The sequence below is a fragment of the Delphinapterus leucas genome, chromosome 18 (genome assembly GCF_059928025.1).
Source record: "Delphinapterus leucas isolate spDelLeu-1000000601 "Yukka" chromosome 18, BTC_Dleu_Yukka2, whole genome shotgun sequence".
Taxonomy (NCBI): domain Eukaryota; kingdom Metazoa; phylum Chordata; class Mammalia; order Artiodactyla; family Monodontidae; genus Delphinapterus; species Delphinapterus leucas.
The window spans coordinates 29,189,972-29,209,023 of NC_143146.1; the positions used below are offsets into that span (position 1 = coordinate 29,189,972).

Genomic DNA, 19,052 nt, shown 5'->3' on the forward strand with positions numbered 1-19,052 from the left:
ATGCTTAGATCTGTAAAAAAGCGCTGATACCAAATGTAACCTTTAGGCCTTCTGGAATCTCTCAGAACAGAGGAAAGACAATCTTAGAACCTTGCTGAATGCCAAAGGATTTTCCATAGCTAGTCAAGTGACCTTAGCTCTAATAGTATCTGACTTTTTCACTTTCTGCCCTGAGGCTCAGTTCCAGCTTGTAGAAGTTTTCTGACCCATGGATTTGCTATAGTGTGGCAGTCATGTAACCTGGAGTTCTAACTCTATAATAATGTTCTGGGGGTTTGAGAATAATCTTTGGGAGGATAGAATCAAGTTAGTTTACCTGGCACTTTTATGTCCCAGAAATAGCTCCTACTGAATTTTTAGTTACCAAATGGAAACTTAAGTGTTATTTTTTCATATATAAGCTGATTTCAATCTGTTTTTTCAGTGTATGTTTTTCTCCTTTAATGATAACACAAAATTCAAATAATTAGAATGATTTTTTTTTATGTGATTCCCCACCACCCGACCCCCCCGGAACTTTAATTTCTGTATCTCTACAAAGGGTTTTGCTGTGGTCTTCTGGAGCTGGCTCATATTGGCTCATCTGGAACAATTATTAAATTTTCACAGATTGGTTGAGGTCATGTTGGTAGCTTGAAGTTGTCTGTGGTGTGGGTGTTTACACCATAGAAATCAGCAATGCTACAAATCAGGACATTCCACATGCTCCCCTCCCCGCCCCCGCCAAACTGGTTGGTAAACATTTACCAGCAGACTACAGCTTTTCAGACAGTTTTAAAGGAACTAGAAATTTTAACCTCTCAGACTAAAGTTCCATATCATATAGTTGAGGTAGAATAAAAAGTTTAGTTATCAGGTATTGCACCTTCTACCAGTGGATGCTTGTGAAATGCTATCATTTATTAAAAAGATAGTCATTTAAAACATGACAGACAGATTGAATGTGGGAAGAAAGGAAACCACAAATAGAAGGCACACATTACAGTAAATGTAGAAAAATAGACAACAGAGTTAAGAAACTAGAAAGCCAAAGGAAAAATTTCTTGAAGAGTGAAGGACAGGAAGAAGACTGTGCTAAACAAAATTGACACTAAAATTGAATTTGAGAAGTACAGGGAGGTTAAAAAAGGCATCAGAATGAAATAGTTTTGAAAATGGTCAGCAATACCAACTTGGTGAAGTAATGTGTTCCACCCAAGGTGACATTTGCTGAAATGGAAAGTGGCACTAAAACCACCAGCCACTGAAAAACAACACATTTTGCCTTTGGCATGTTGGAACACATTTAGAGAATAGCATTATGGGTAAGGAACCATATATTTATTGTCCAAACTAGGACTTCCGTGAGTGAAAGGGGACTCTGTTAATAATTACTTCTGAACAACAACATAAACCAGAGCCATCGAAGCAACAGGATGTATGAACACACTAATTATAGGCTCTACCACTGGCAACCCAGTTTCCAACCCAACTGGTTAAAAGAACTTGACCGATAAATATTACAATGAAAAGGTTATAATAAATATTCCAAGAGGCTATAGTGATATTAATTGTTTTCCCATTATGAGAGGGTTAAAAAGTAAAAGGAGATGATTCATAGTAATGTTGAATAAACAACAAAAAATATGTGAGGAACTGTGGAGCCCCATCTCCTTCTGTTGTCTCCCAACCTGGTGGAGGCAGCCCTAGGGTAACTGTTCTTGTTGTACTTGTCAGTGTTAACACTGTAGGCCCAGACACTCTCCAACTTCCAGTTACTCATTAAGTCCTCTTCTTTATGCTGTTTCCTGTAATATTTCTAGCCTTTTTTCTTTGTTCTGCTTGAATGATTAAGCTTCTCAGCACTCCCGACAGCTGGGTAGGAACCATGTGCAAGAATGGCTGCCCTGGAGAGAAGGGTTCATGAAACTCTATTGAGCTCCATGGTTTTCCTTCCTCAAACTTGCCATTGTTCATCATAGCTGTTTGTTTTGGTCAGCTTTCAGGACTCTTTCTCAGAGACTCGTATAGGATTTCTCTTGAAAATCCCCAATTTTCTGATTTTTGTGGCTTCCATAAAGGCTTTGCTGAATTACACACCCAACTTGTGCTCCAATATCTGGGCATACATTTCTCATGATATAATGGGGCTGCATTTGGCACTGCAAAGGTGATTTCATGCTCTGGGGTTTGGCCGTATTTCACAGTGTATTCACTTTACTTTCCAGGAAATGGGTCGATCTTTAAAAATTCAGTATCAGAGGCAAGGGACTCAAACATTCTTTTTCTTGGAACTCTCTTCACAGGTATCTTCCTAGAAATCTTAAGGTCATTTTTCTGTAAGGAAATCTCTAGTAAGACTGTGTTCATTCCTTTCATCCTGAACGTCAAGTGAGCATGTCAAATGGCATTGTGTAACAGACCTTTCTGTGATGATGGAAATGTTCTATATCTGGGCTGTCCAATATAATAGCCATTTTCTTTTTTTCTTTCTTTTTTTTGCGGTACACGGGCCTCACTGTTGTGGCCTCTCCCATTGCGGAGCACAGGCTCCGGACGCGCAGGCTCAGCGGCCATGGCTCACGGGCCCAGCCGCTCTGCGGCATGTGGGATCTTCCCGGACCGGGGCACGAACCCGTGTCCCCTGCATCGGTAGGCGGACTCTCAACCACTGCGCCACCAGAGAAGCCCTAATAGCCATTTTCTATATGTGGCTATTGAGTATTTGAAATGTGGCTAATATGACTGAAAACTAAATTTAAAGTTGAAGTTCATTTAAATGTAAATAGCCACTTAGAGCGAGCAGCTACTGTATTGAGCAGTACAGCTTCACACCAGCCCAATGGCTCTACGCTCTGTCTATTCAGTGATGCCCTTGTTGCAGTTCAGTTCAGCAATACTTCCCAAGCTTGGAGTGATCTTTAAGGGCCCACATTGATCTGAGATCATTTCAAAGTCTCACTGCAATTTCCCACAATATCAAGGAGTTGAAATCAACAGCGGGCAGCTAGTCTGTGGTGTAGCTGAATATTGCACTGGAATTTGGGCTATTCCTGGTCAAACCCCTTCTCCCTCAAAGATTATAAATATTTCTGAAGGCTCCCCAGTCTAATGCAGGAATAAAAGAATAGGGCTCACGATAGTACTATGAATACTGTGAGTACTGCTTATACTATTCGTAACAACACTATGAATAATGTCATCACCTCTGACTCAATTTTGTAACCAATGCAACTTCCAAGCCTTCTTTGTCCCTGGTAGTGACTGAGTACAGGTCAGAAGCGGTCTGCGCTGCAGCCGTTGACGGTGCAAATGCTCCCTCCGCAGGGCTGGGCAGAGAGAGCGCCCACCCTCGTCATGATCCCATGGCTGGTCCCTTTTCTGCCGATGCCATTTTCCTGTTTTGTAGACATGTCATCATGTACTCACAGGTCCTTCCTTAACACTTTTTTAAACAACTTTATTAAGATGTAATTTGCATGCTATGCAATTCGCCAATTTATATTGTAAAATTCAATGGATTTTGTTTATTCACAGTTGGGCAACCATTACCACAATCAATTTTAGAACATTTTCATCATCCACAAAAGAAACCTTGTACCCATAAGTAGTTAATTCCCATTTCTCCTCGTCATATCACTCCCAGTAGTAGGAACCAGTAATCTATTTTCTGTCATGACAGTTCTACCTATTTTGGGGGTTTCACATACGTGGAATCATACAGTATGTGGTCTTTTGTGAGTGACTTCTTTCACTTAGCGTAAGTTTTAAGAGTTCATCAGCATTATAGCCTGTGTCAGCACTTCATTCCTTATTATTGCTGGATAATATTCCATTGTGTAGATATGCCACATTGTAGTTTTTCATTCATCAGCTGATGGACATTTGGATTCTTTCGATTTTTTGGCTATTACGAATAATGTTGCTTTGAACATTCATATACAGGTTTGATATGGAAAGCTGTTTTAATTCCCTTGGGTGTATATCTAGGAGTGGATTATGGGCTTCTATGGTGACACTATGTTTAACATTTCAAGGAATAGACAAACTGTTTTCCAAAGCAGTAGAGTCCTAATGAGAACACCAAATCCTAACCCCTAGACTACCAGGGAGCATCGAGTCCTAATGATTTAAAAGCCAAATTGTCTACAGAAGAGAAAGCCTATGTGACATATCTCTCAGGACAGCCATCCTACACCTAATACTTCAGCCCATCCAGATGCATCATAATGATTCAGTGTGTTACGTCTTTGCCGTTCCTGAAGTTACACGTTCTTCCCCGCCACCCAGTTTTACTGACAACTAATTGAAATACATCACTGTATACGTTTAAGACATACAGCAACATGCTTTGATTTACATATATTATAAAATGATTATCACAGTCGGTTGAGTTAATATCCGTCTTCTCATATAGATACAATAAAAAGAAAAGAAAGGAAAAAATATTTTCCTAGCAATGAGGACTCTCAGGATTTACTCTCGTAACAGTTTTCCTGTATATCATACAGCAGTGTTAACTACAGTCTTCGTATTGTACATTACATCTCTAGTACTTCCCTGTTTTGTAAGTGGAAGCTTGTACGTTTCTTCCACCCGTCCTCCAATTTCCCCTCCCCCGCCCTCTGCCTCTGGTAAACACAAGCGTCTGATCTCTTTTTCTGTGAATTTGACCTTTTTTCTTTTCGATCCCCCAGGTAAGTGAGATCATATGGCACGTGTCTTTCTCTGTCTGACTTCCCTCATTCAGCATAATGCCCACCAGGTCCGTCCATGTTGTGGCAAATGACAGGATTTCCTTGTTTTTGTAGCAGAATAATATTCCATTTATTACTTCTTTATCCATCCATCCATTGATGGACACTTTGTTTCCAGGCTTTGGCTATAGTGAATTATGTTGCTGTGAACATGGGGGTGCAGATATCTTCTCAAGTTAGTGTGTTCATTTTCTCTGGGTATGTTCCCAGAAGTGAAATTGCTGGATCGTGTGGTAGTTCTATTTTTCTTTAAGGGTCTTCCGAGGGAAATTTTTTTTATGGGAAGAAACAGTCTCAGGTGGCCATGCTAGGTATCCCATGACTCTGGTCCCCGGTTGTGGTTCATTGTTCCAGAGATGGGTACCTGCTCCAAAGGCAGCTGATTCCCAGGCTATCCAGAGCCCTATACCATCAGCTGGCTCCAAAAGATGAGCTGTGCTGACTCAGTTCTCTCTGTCAGGAGTGTGATCTGTGAGTCGTAATGATAGAGAAGAGGCCAGCCATGGGAGCTGAAAGTAGAAGACTGCTTACAGAAAAGCGATGGAGTAGCGTTGGCACCATGAGGATCACGACAAACCAGTCATGAGGAAGCAGAAGTGATGAGGAAGATGAAAAGACAGAAACTATGCGTAAGCAGGTAAGAAGATACAAGGCAGGGAACAGGTAAACAGATCAGCATATGAAGAGTCAGTCTCTAGCTACTGGAGAATGATAGACACAGGAAGGAGTAGCAGAGCCACATTGATGGCAAAGCCATAGAATGAGAAGTACAAATTCCGGCTCCTGAGGCCCTCGGTAACTGGGCATCTAAATGGCCCTGGTCCCAGAAGCCTGATTCTGTCTTTCCTTTGCTGTGTGAGACAGAGCTGTTGGCTTCTCTTGGGTTACCTAGTATAGATCTGTATTAGGCAGGGTTTTCTAGAGAAACAGTATACGTATATATATAATATATATATATAATATATATACGTATGCTGTTTCTCTAGAAAACATATTATATATAATATATAAATATTTAATTATTATGTATGTATAATATAGAGTAAATAAACATGTATAATTTATATATTGTATGTATATCTATATAGTATATATAGATATACATATATGTAATTTATATATATTTATATGTGTAAAATATATAATATATATTTATATATTATTATATTGCATACTATTCTGTATCATATATGTGTGTATATATAGAGAGAGAGCGAGAATGAGGGAGGGAAGGAGGGAGAGAAAGAAAGAGAGAGAGAGAGAAATAGGTTTATTTTTAGGAATTGGGTCGTGTGATTGTGGGAACTGGAAAATCTGAGATCCGAAATTCAGGTAAGAGTTGATGCTGCAGTCTTGAGTCTGAATGCCTCAGAGCATCAAGTTGGAAACTCAGGCAGGGTTTCTATGTCGCAATTTGGGGGAGAATTTCTTCCTCTTTGAGGAACCTCAGTCTTCTAAGGTCTTCAGCTGATTGGATGAGTCACACCCACACTATGGAGAGTAAACTGCTTTACTCAAAGTCTACTGATTTAATTGTTAATAACATGTAAAAAAATACCTTCACTGCAACATGTAGCCTAGTGTTTGACCAAACAATTGGGTACCATAGACTAGGTAAGCTGACGCATAAAATCAACCCTCCCAAAATCCTTACTAAAAATCTCCTCTTGCTTGAGGAACTTTAATCTCTGCACGGCTCTCAAGTTTTTTCAGCTAGTAAGGATTTGAAGAAGGATTTGAACCCAGAAATTTGACTCAAAACTTGCATTTTTAACCACTAAGAGCTTACATCATTTTGTCTTATATCTATCATTTACTAACTCATTTCTTTATTCAGGAATATTTATTGGAGACCTCTTAAGTGGTTGGCATGGTATAGGCTTCTGGGGAGACAGTAAATAATTGAAATCTATAATACTATATTTATTAAGTATAATAATGGAATATGATTAAATACAATGTCTTAGTTAATGCCTATGTTAAATATATTTTAAATATAATTAAAATAAAACAATATATTTAAAATATAAAATTAGATCTAATGTGATAATAGATGGGAGAGGAAGGCAAAATCAGAGGGGCAACTACTGTGGTTGGGAGGTAGGTTTAGGGAAAGTTTCTACTGGGCAAAATTGGATGTTGGTTGTGACAGACGAATCAGCATTAACTAGGTAGGGGGAGAGAGTGGAGAAGCACAGAGGCTGAGAGAAAAAAATCACATCACAGAAATGTTAGCTGGAGGTCTCCATTTAGGATTTAAGTGCTTTGAAATAATGATTTGCATGCCTTCCCTCCTTCCTTCTTTCCTTCCTTTCTCTTTCTCTCTCTTTTTCCTTCCTTTTATTTTTTCCTTTCTTTCTCTCTCCCCTAATTTCATCCCCCAGGCACTTAATTGAGGTCTTATATATCCTACACTATTTATTAAAATTACTGAATGAATAAATGAGTGAATATATGACTAATAAGAAATATACGCTTCATCTTGATAACCAAATTCTTCCACAAGTCTAGGTGCTGCTTTCAGAGACCAAAAAAACTGAGATCACGGGTCTGAGCTGGTATGATAGTTTTTGTTCTTTCAAATAATTTTCCTTTGATGATGATATTTTAAATTATTGTTACCCCTCCCCCCTTTCTGCATAGATAATCAAGGATTGGTTGTGGCTATGAACTAGGTAGGCAGAGGAAGAGCCTGAAGACTGTGTTGAAACTTAGGCTCAAGCAATGGAATGTTGCAGTTGACTGGGGGGAATAGCTGCCACAAAGGGCTCCTTCTGGAAGCCAGCAATTAGGAAAGAGGAATCTCAGAGTTCAGTTTGAATAGAACCAATGGGCCATCTGGAGGGCCAAAAGGCAAGGTAGTGAATCGTGATGAATATTGCAAGAAACAGTGTGTGTGCATCACACGTGTGTGAGCATGCATGTAATGTGTTAGGAATGCCTCAGTTCATGAATGCTTTCTATTTAAAGGAGTGTTAATACAGAACAGAGACATGGGGAACTATTATCTTGGCTTAAATGGTTATCAAAATATTTTGATCTTTTAATTATATATTTTAAAATGTAGAAGGAACTGAGTAATTGTATTTAATTCAATGCACAGCTTAAAGGCAATCTGCTTGTAAAAATATTTAAGTTTTTTTTCCCTATCCCGATAGCCTAGCCCATGTGACATTAAATAGATATGTATGCACTATCGGGTCTGTGCAGAACGATGAAAATAACTAGTCATAACTCCTAACTGTAACATTATAGTAAAGAATAGCCCACAGGTTCGTATGGGATTGAAAATTCTTTTCATATTGATATTCTTTAGGCTCTAGCTTGGCACTACTATTGGCTACTTATGAATAAGTTTTTTAGCTTTTCTGAGCCACAATATCTTCATCAGTAAAATAGGGGACCAGAGTAGTTGATCTTTCTAATTCGTAAAATGTTTTGTTCATCAGAGAGGTTCATATTTTAAAAAGTACTTTGAAAAGTGTAAGATTTCCTACAAAGATTCCTGCAAAGATTAGAAGTAGAGCTAACTTTCATTCATTCATTTATTTAATATATTGAGCGCATTACACTGCTGAAATATGTATAGTCATATATCGTATATGTATAACTATATTATATGCTCGTTCTGTGCTAATTGTTGAGGCCACATTGATGAAAAAGACAGATTTTTTTTTTCTATGTGGTCTGTGTGGTCTCTTGGAAGTCGGTGAAGACAATTGGAAGATTCTTGTGAGTTTCTACGTTACCACTTAATGCGTATGCGATTTCCACTTAATAGGTGTGTGATTTCAGGTGTATAACGGACGATTATACAGGACTATATCATAGGATGGCTATGAGAATCAAATGTGGTAATTGTTGTAAAATGTATTTAGTGCTATACGATGTGACCCAACTATGAAATACCAAGTGGAGAGAGACAAGAAATTGGAAGAAGGTTGAACCATGGAAACTTCCCTAACCTGAGGACAGGGATAAGAGAAAACACAAAAGAGAGTAGAGTAGAAAATTGACAGAGAGGTAGAAAAGTGAGAGGAGTAATACATGGGAAGTATTAATAAGCCACCTGCACTAAAAAGATTTTTCAGATTTTACCTAGTTTAATATGTTAAATTCATATGTCTTACTCTAGCAATATTTCCTTCAAAATTTGGGTAAAAAGTACATTTTTACTTTTAAAAAAAGTTACAAAAAGAAAAACATCTCTCTGATTCTTGTATAGAAATTCTAAATTATTTTCTTTCTAGCTTAAAGAAAGGTCAATTATACAAAATCAGTCTGTATTTGCCCTTTATCCTGAGCCTGTCTTTTCAGCTACTTTGCTCAAAAAGATCTTTGCTTTGGACTTGGAGAAAGGGCAAATGGTGTTGCAGAAGAAAGATTCTATCCAGCTGACCATAAATTTCTGGCGGTGTGTGGGAGCACACATTCTGGCTAAGATCTGACACCAAAGCTTCATATTTCTAAAGAACAGTTCTTGCTGGATGGTATGACTATTTCACTGGTTTTGTTGAAGAAGACAGGCAAGATTAAATGCTTCATTGATGTAAGAACAAAGGTAAGCCAGGGGATCTGGCAAAGGTTGAGCAGTATATTTTTAAAGTGAATATGATAGCAATTTTTATGAGTCTGCTAGTCACACTTGGGTTGAAAATCTAATCTTTTTCAAAGATGAAAAGGATAAATGAATACCCTCTCGACAACATACAAGATGTTTAAAGGCAAAGCTATTTGATTATTTTTATTCTGACATGTTGAGAAACTGTCATTTTAATCAATACAATGAATTAGTATGGCGCCGTATTTGAAGCTTTTATAAAGTAAAAAAACTTGTTTGTGAGTGGTTTTGCTGATATTTATCATTATCTCTCTTCTTTGGTCTCCAGTATTTTGGCTAATGCTTTATAGTCCTTCCTTGATTTCAACTCTAATCGTTATCTACTTTGAGTCACTCATGAATCTCAAAATATTTTGCTGAATTAGAACCTTTGATATTTAGGGCAAATTTTAATGATCTGTCTTCTTCTGAAGTGACTAATTTTAAAGGAAAAAATGCCGAGTTACACTCACCCTTTCCATTCATGCATTATTTTGTGACAGATTTCTTCTGAGCATAAAGAATTTCTTCTTAGAGAAAGAACTTGGAAGAACACAGGCTCCAAGGCCAAAGCATCTACAAGTGGATTGTCTACAAGGGGAAGAGCTTATCTTAAATTTGAGCTGCAATCAAAAATGAAGGTAGATAAAACCTTTGTACATTGTCACCGTAGGAAGGAAAAGCACAAATGAATACGTATTGCTTTGTATCTCTTTTTACATATCTTGCGAGAAAAAGATTTTCCCGGTCAAAGCATCTTTGCTAAATTTATCTCCGGAGGGACACTGCTGCTCAATCAAATCTTTGCAGGATTTTACCCTGGTGTTCCAAAAAGAAAAAGTACTCAGTATGATATGTTTTATTATTTTCTTTTGAATAATTCCAGGTACAGGTCATAAAATACTTTGGTTAGCAAGTGTTCCAGACTTGAGTCTTGGAGATTAAGTTGTCAAATTAAAACAGAGAGGCTACAGAATCCTTGTCTGGTTTAACTGTTATACTGGCATACTCATATGCTACCCAGAAACTGATTGATATTATCTTTGTCACTTTGTCACTTTAGAAGAATAAAACAAAAAGTGTTTTTGTATGTGTGTGTGTTTCTTCCTTTTTTCCCTCATTATTTTGCCTAATTTACTACTTGTAATTTAAAAACAAAAACCGGTTTCAAACGTTAATATCAAAAGTTGACTTACTTGTTAAGGTATATGAGCCCTCAAAAATGAAATTATTAATCTTTAGAGTTTTTGTAGTTTCAATTAAAGGTCTCAGTCTCCATGTACAACATATGTAAGCAGGATGAATAAAAATTCATTCTCAAATGAAAAAGAGTAATAAACCCAACCCAAGTTTAAGAGAGGGAACTGCATAGAAAGACAAATATTAAAATAAATATGTTTAGTTAAAAATTAATTTCCTGTCAAGAATCCTGGTTCTACCAGAACTGGTTTTTTTTACTTAACTTTTATTGGAGTATAGTTGTTTTACAATGTTGTGTTAGTTTCTGCTATACAGCAAAGTAAATCAGTTATACATATACATATATCCCTTCTTTTTTAGATTTCCTTCCCATTTAGGTCACCACAGAGCACTGAGTAGAGTTCCCTGTGCTAAACAGTAGGTTCTCATTAACTATCTATTTTATACATAGTAGTGTATATATGTAAATCCCAATCTCCCAATTCATCCTACCTCCTCTTCCCCACCTTGGTATCTGTAAGTTTGTTCTCTACATCTGTGTCTCTATTTCTGCTTTGCAAATAAGTTCATCTGTACCATTTTTCTAGATTCCACATATAAGCGATATTATACAATATTTGTTTTTCTCTTTCTGACTTACTTCACTCCCTATGACAGTCTCTAGGTCTATCCACATTTCTGCAAATGGCACTATTTCGTTCCTTTTTATGGCTGCATAATATTCCATTATATATATATATATATATATATATATACCACATCTTCTTTATCCATTCCTCCGCTGATGGACATTTAGGTGGTTTCCATGTCCTGGCTATTGTAAATAGTGCTACAATGAACACTGGGGTGCATGTATCTTTTTTTTTTGCGGTACGCGGGCCTCTCACTGTTGTGGCGTCTCCTGTCGCGGAGCACAGGCTCCAGACGCACAGGCTCAGCGGCCATGGCTCACGGGCCCAGCTGCTCCGCAGCATGTGGGATCTTCCTGGACCGGGGCACGAACCTGTGTCCCCTGCATCCGCAGGCAGACTCTCAACCACTGCACCACCAGGGAAGCCCTGCATGTATCTCTTTGAATTATGGTTTTCTCCAGGTATATGCCCAGGAGTGGGATTGCTGGGTCATATGGTAGTTCTATTTTTAGTTTTTTAAGGAACCTCCATACTGTTCTCCATAGTGGCTGTACCAATTTACATTCCCACCAACAGTGTAGGAGGGTTCCCTCTTCTCCACATCCTCTCCAGAATTCATTGTTTGCAGATTTTTTGATGATGGCCATTCTGACCAGTGTGAGGTGATACCTCATTGTAGTTTTGATTTGCATTTCTCTAATAATTTGTGATGCTGAGCAGCTTTTCACGTGCCTCTTAACCATCTGTATGTCTTTGGAGAAATGTCTATGTAGGTCTTCCATCCATTTTCCATTGGGTTTTTGTTTTTTTTTTTTATATTGAGCTGCATGAGCTGTTTGTACATTTTGGAGATTAATCCCTTGTCAGTTGCTTCGTTTGCAAATATTTTCTCCTATTCTGAGGGTTGTTTTTTTGTTTTGTTTATGGTTTCCTTTGCTGTGCAAAAGCTATGGCGTTTCATTAGGTCCCATTTGTTTATTTTTGTTTTTATTTCCATTTCTCTAGGAGGTGGGTCAGAAAAGATCTTGCTGTGATTTGTGTCATAGAGTGTTCTGCCTATGTTTTCCTCTAAGAGTTTGATAGTGTCCGGCCTTACATTTAGGTCTTTAATCCATTTTGAGTTTACTTTTGTGTATGGTGTTAGGAAGAGTCCCACTCTCCATGGTAAATTAGTCAGTGGTGACAGTGGTCTGACCTTAGCAGAGGAAGTGGATAATGTCGGTTACTCTTCTCCCATAGTCTCAGTTGGATGTTGCATAAGGTATAGAGCTTGAGGATGTCTGGTGGTCTGAGATATCAATGAGGAAGATGAACAGAATTTCACTTCGTAGAAGAAATAAGAAAACCCAAAAGTCAGTCATAGTTTGCTCAATCTTTTCTTTCCCCAACCTAATAGTTTTCTGAGTTTTTATGAACTTAGTGTATGAGTAATAATCAGAAAAATACTTGGGGATTATTTGTTGAGAAGCTTTTACTTTAACCAGAACTGCAAAGGACTTTTTCCTTGGATCAAGCACTGGGGCCTCAGAGCAATGTCATTTAATATGCCATTTTTAGTAGACTTTCATCTGAACAAGTTGGAATTTTTAAAATGAAAATAGCCCTCCAATTTCATTATTATTTAATTATTTATCTAAGGAATCAGGACCAAGAGAACTTTACCTTTTGCTTTTACATGACTGAGTTTTTACTTTTGGTTTGATATTAGAACTTCAGTGCTTCAAGTACATCTTCTTTGAACTGATGTACTGAAACGGAATGGCATTCCAAGGAAATTGATGGCTGGTACTAGGGAGGCTACAGGTGATTGGAATTTTCCCATGGCAGTCACTTTTATATAATATTCTACAGTTTTGTTTTAGTTCCTATCCACTGTCCTAGCTAGAATAAGTCTCATTTCCTTTCTTCCACCATTTTCTTTTTGGTTATAGGTATCAAGAATTTTAATGATTTGTAAGTAGTTTTCTAAACTAATGAAATAAATATGTGTCAAATGCATGTTTTTACATTTTATGTTTTAATAATTAATCCCCCTGAGTTCATTTTCTTGCCATGCTAAATGCAATTCTAGAATGGATTCTGTTTCATTAGTGTTGAAATATAGATCTTTGAAATCTCATGCTGTGGTACCATATCGCTTGACTGGTACTGTTACTGCCAAGGAACCATGTTTCATAACTTTTCTTAGTGAAGTTAAATTTGATTTGTGAAATTAACCGGAACATTTAAACCAAGAACTCTTATCTCCCCTTTCTCAATCTTAGAAATGGAAAAGTTAAAGACAATCCAGGTTTCTGTTTCTTGTCCTGTGTCTAATTTATTGTCCTAAATGAGCCAATGCTCCCACCATTCTAAAGAGGCTCCACTTTGGCACTTGGCTTCAGTCCTTCCATGGATCCTCAGGCTGTCTTGTATCTTGGATGACTTCAACACCCGCCCAAATGACACAGGCTTCTCAGGGCTTTGAGTTACTCATCTCCAATAGCTTCTACCATAGCCCCTCTTCATCATGTCCTTCTGTTTGCATACTCAGCATGTTTTCATCACCAGTGTCTTCAGCACTGAAATTTTATATCCAGACCTTGCTCTCTTGACATAGCCTCTGGCAAGTTTCATTCATCTTTGTCCCATTAGGCTCTCCAGACTCTTCTTGTTTTCTCTGTTACCCACTTTCTATATTTGTTTCCCAAGCCATTTAGATTTTATGTTCCATCACTTCTGTCTCTCTTTGACAGTATCAACTCTTTTGCCCCATGTTCTTCTTTCACATCTGCTTAGCAAAATCCCAAGCCTGGCTGAATTCAAACCATCAGTCTTCCACACCTGAGTCATGCTGATTAAAAAATCTCCCCATGCGTAGATTGGTGCTGCCAAAGGTTTGGATTCTTGGTATATCTTGGCCTTGACTCCTTGCCATTCCCAGGAACATGCCATGTATCTTCATCTATTTGAGATGTCTTTTATTCCTCAGAAAAAGGAGTTGTGACTTTCTTTACGCATGGGTTCGCGTATTTCTTCTTCAAGTTTTTCTTTAGTATCAGTAGTTCAAATTGTGGTGTTGAAAGATCCAGGGTAGATTTTGGCTCAGTCTCCAATGTGGTGGGAGATCCATGGACAGTGATACTGATATTGAAAGTCTAATGGGAGGTACATGGTATGTGGAGGTTTTTCTGAGTTATGGCTGGATCCCAGGTAATAACTGAATAACAGGGATCTGCAAATGGGCTGGGAAAGTTCTCAGGGCCTCAGTTAAGTGTCCAGGCTTAGGGAAGAGCTTCAACCTCAGTAAGGGGACAGGAAGGCTCAGTCAGAATCTGAGCAGGAAGGCCATGCACAGTGTGCTCAGTGGTTGGGTAGAATTAGCTCAGTTCTGGTTCCCAGGGCTCACCCAGGCACATGAGATACTAGTTATCTTACCACAGGATTGGTTTAAGACCTTACCAACTGCCTCCTTTGTCAGGACTGGTTTTGAGACATGGATGGAGCTGAGAGTACAGGTGAGTGGACTGGTGAAACTCTAGGGGTGACAGTGTTGGAGTGTCATTAGAGATGAGGCAAGAGAGGTGAACTGGACTCAGCCTGTAGAAGGCTTAGCCTAAGGGCCTTACCTGGTAGAGAACCCTGGAGAACAGTGACCCAATTGTGGTACCAAATTAAGTGGAAACTGAACGAATAGGAGAGGGTCAGTTATAATGTTTTTTTCACAGTATTATTTCATTCATATAAAAGGCATGGGAGGGAAATTTTAAGCCAAGAATTAACTCTTGGTTTGCCCTTTGAGGACTGTACACTTTTAGGAGATTTTAGACCTGGTCATAGTTTTTGGGTCTGTGGCCTCCCGGCTCTCTCTTCTGCATGCTAATCTTCTGGTTGCAGTACATTCAAGGAAAATAAACTAATTTTAGTATTAGCCTAATCAAAGTACAGGAAGGCAGATCTGCTTTAATAACATAATATGGTAGAATCCAAAGCTTAATATATGTTTCCTGCTGTAGACAGCTATAATATGCTAATAGTTACCAAAAATATCAATCGAAGGATAGTTATTTGCTTTACAAAATTTGATCATAAGATTCCTGTAAAAAAATGAATTTCCTCTAGAGAATTTAAAATCTGATTTGGTGTACTGCTGTGGTTCCATTTGCATGCACATTTATCCTGATTAATAATCAAGTGAGACTTAATAGGGATAAATACACATTTTTGAGTTTAGGCTTAAAAATGTCATTGTAAGGATGGAGCTGAGTGCTCTGGCTTTTCAGCAGATCAAGAAGCTAGTTTTAAGTATAAGGCAGTAGCGTGACACAGATGCCAGAAAACTGGAGCGCCCTCTGAGCCTCAGCTAATAGAAATCAAGGTCCAGAATGAGAGTGGCAGATAGGCCGCCACGTGAATCACATCCCGGTACTTCCCGCCCTACTTTCCTGGGGAACCGAACAAACTTGCTGTCCGTAGAGGCCAGTGTCCTAGATGGTGAGGGAGCTGGAGCCCCATCAAAGTCTCAGAGGATGAACAGATAGAGGATGCTTGGCTTGAGGAAGAGAAGGCGATGGTGGTTCCTTAAAAATTGTGATGGTTTGCCATGTGGAAGCAGACTTGGATTTTTTTGTTATAGGTTCAGATTTAGAATTCAAGGTGGGAATTACAGGGAGGTATTTTCCAGTTTCCTCTTCCTCAGGTCAGAGTGTGTCAAGGTTTGTTTTTGTTTTAATTTTTTATACAATTTTAAAAGGTTACACTCCATTTAAAAATATTGGCTATATTTCCCATGTTGTACAATATGTCCTTGTAGCCTATCTTGCACCCAACAGCTTTTATCTCCCACTCCCCCACTCCTATTCTGCCCCTCCCCAGCTCCCTGCTGGTGACCACTAGTTTGTTCTCTATATCTGCAAGTCCACTTCATTTTTGTTATATTCACTAGTTTGTTGTATTTTTTAGATTCCACATATAAATTATATCATACAGTGTCTTTCTCTGTCGGACTTATTTCACTGTGCATAATACCCTCCAAGTCCATCCATACTGCTGCAAAATGGCAAAATTTCATTCATTTTATGGCTGGGTAGTAGTCTATTGTGTATATATACCACATCTTCTTTGTCCATTCATCTGTTAATGGATACTTAGGTTGTTTCCATATCTTGGCAATTGTAAATAATGCTGCTATGAACATTGGGACACGTGTGTCTTTTCGAACTAGTGTTTTTGTTTTTTTCAGATATATACCCAGGAGCGGAATTGCTGGGTCATGCTTTTGGTTTTGGTTTTGGTTCTTAGAGGATTCTTGTGTGAGAGAAGAGGTTAGACTGGCGGCTTCCATAGCTCTTCCACTGACTGATTAGTTTAAATTTATCCCATCAGGCATCAGGTAAGCTACACAGCTGTTATTATTTGTTATTTATACTTAAGTACCACTTACTATATGTTTGGGAACTGTTCTAAAACTGTAAAAATATCAATTCATTTCACTTATTTTAACAACCCTGCAACATAGCTATTACCTGCATTTTATAGATGTGGATCCTGAGGCTCAGAGATATTAAGTTACTTGCACAAAGTAACACAGCAAGAGCCAGATCCACACCCAGGCTGTCTGCCTCTTTATTTTAGGAATATGTGTCTTGAGGATTACGTTAGGCCTGAATTATGTATGTGGTGACTCCATTTTCAGTGTATTATTGAGCTACTGCCTGAAAATGACTTTTATCTTCATTATTATTATGATTTAAAGTTTTTCTGAGTTGGGAAGAGTTTCTGATTCACTTTGCTGCACATATGTATGTTTTGCTAGAAAAACAAATAGAAATACTGTTTTGTGTTCCCTGTGGTATAAATCATTTTCAAATAGTAATTTGGATGATACTTTATCAGCTCAGGTCTCTCTTATTTGTAAATTATAGTAAATTTTAAAAATGACATCCCTCACAATTGCTTCTCTTCACAACCCATGTGATTTCTTTACAATCACAGGATCTTATATTATACCTCCATGACTTGGAAGAACTGTGTTTTTTTTTTCCAATTGTTAACTCCCTGTCAGGGGTCATCTCAGTACTGGAGGGTATATGGTTTATTAAACACAGAATGGTCTTTGCTGTTCCTTTGGCTCACAACCTCCAAAGCCTCATCTGTTAGCAGACAGCTGTAACAGTCTTCCCACTGTTTATGTTTAGCTCATGAAGCAGAAAATATGACAGGTTCTGTGTCTTTCAAAATGTCTCCCCCCAAATGCTAGTTAATCCCCTGGCTTTCAAAGGTCAACAAAAGTTATGTCTGCTGGCAGCAAGAATATAGGTTTTCTTTTTCATTCTTATGTAGATGTTATTTATTGACACTATTGTTTATCCAAGATGACTATAATTTTTCATATAATATTAAACAGACAAACCTTTGTTTCCAAATTGTGAACTAAGTTGATGAAGAAGAAAATATCAATCACCAAGTCCAAGTTACAGTTTTTTCTTTGTTGTTGAAATGGTTGAATAATTTTAGAGCTGAAGAAGTACTATCTGAAATAAGTCCATAGACAATTTTAAAATATTTTAATAATGTAATTATTTCAGTGAACAGTTTGATTGTCTAAACAGCAATAATACAATATGACAATTGGAAACACTATTTGCAAGCTGTGTAGCTTTTACCAGTTTTATCGTGTATACAGCTGCAACTAGACTTCGTTAGTGAACCGGAAGGGGCTGAGGAGTGATTGTGCAGGTGGGCTTTTTGAGAACCACTGGGGACAAGAAAAATTGGCCACAATAATAAAACTGATAAGGTGGAGAGAGACAAGTGATGGGAAGATGTCTGCCCCCATTACCAGGTGACACTGAAGAGAAAACTTATGAGCTTGGTGTCAAGGGGAATAAGTAGCACCAGTGTAGGGACGCTGGTCACCCAGAGTGTGGCTTCCTGGAGGGCAAGAAATGAAAAGCCTGCAGCATGAGCAGCTGAAGTGGGATCAGCACCTGGGAGCAGAAAGATGGAATGGGGAAGACCTAGAAGGAAGGGCTCTCTGGATCTCCAGGATGCAACTTATGCAGGGCAAGTTGGAACACTGAACGCAGAAGCACAAGCACCAAGGACCTAGTTTTACCCTAGGAAAAGAAATCAGGCATCAGTGAGAATGACTGCTGCAGACTGAGGTCTCTCGGGTCGTCTCATGAGCAACGTGGAGTCTATAAATGTATCAGTCAGGAATGCTTTTGGCTGCATGCATTAGAAAACCTGAATACGAAGTCTTAATTGTAAAGGGGTTTACTTTTCATATATGATGAAAAATCTGAGGGCGGGTAGCTGTTGGCACTGGTTGAAGGGGGGTCAGCAAGGTTAGCATTGAGGTCTCTGATTCTTTGGGGGCTTCCTTCGTAGGCTGGCGATCATTTCAGTAGGAAGAGGGGAAAATGCTTTTCCTGCTGCACTGTGTCATGTGCACATTGCAAGCTGGAAGAGGACCTAGGGAAGAGACTGGAAATGGGGTTGGGTCATTCAACCAACAATGTCTGCCACAACATATTTTCTGCTAACTAATCTTTGTAATATCATCTCTTGAGAAGAGTTATTTTTGTTTTCTCTTGTATTTCAAACATCCCAAGAAGTGCTGGAAAAGAAGAGGACATGTGAATGTGAAAATACCCTGTGACATTCCATGAAACTATTTCTGAGAATTGAGATTAATGGATTGTGGTACCTTATAATGATGATGGTGATGATGTTGATGATAATACTAATAATAGCACATATAACTTCTTATGTGCCAAGCTCTGATTTAAATGCTGTGTATAAATTACTGTTAAAAATCTTATCAACTACATTAGAGATAGGAACTAGCATTATTATTCCCATTTTACATACTGGATAACTGAGACCTCTGAACGATTAAAT

The 19,052-nt window shown here is 38.3% G+C and overlaps 1 long non-coding RNA gene across 4 annotated transcripts in view; it reads left to right on the top strand.

The window, feature by feature from the left end:
- LOC149746837 (uncharacterized) overlaps window positions 1-19,052 on the top strand; it is a 444,764-nt gene that overhangs the window by 57,747 nt on the left and 367,965 nt on the right. For 3 of the 4 annotated variants that reach the window (XR_016388615.1, XR_016388618.1, XR_016388616.1), the window contains exons 2-4: window positions 5,197-5,373; window positions 9,840-9,977; window positions 16,390-16,539. This is a non-coding gene — a long non-coding RNA (uncharacterized LOC149746837). The remainder of the gene's footprint in view (window positions 1-5,196; window positions 5,374-9,839; window positions 9,978-16,389; window positions 16,540-19,052) is intronic. The other variant, XR_016388617.1, reaches the window with a different exon arrangement.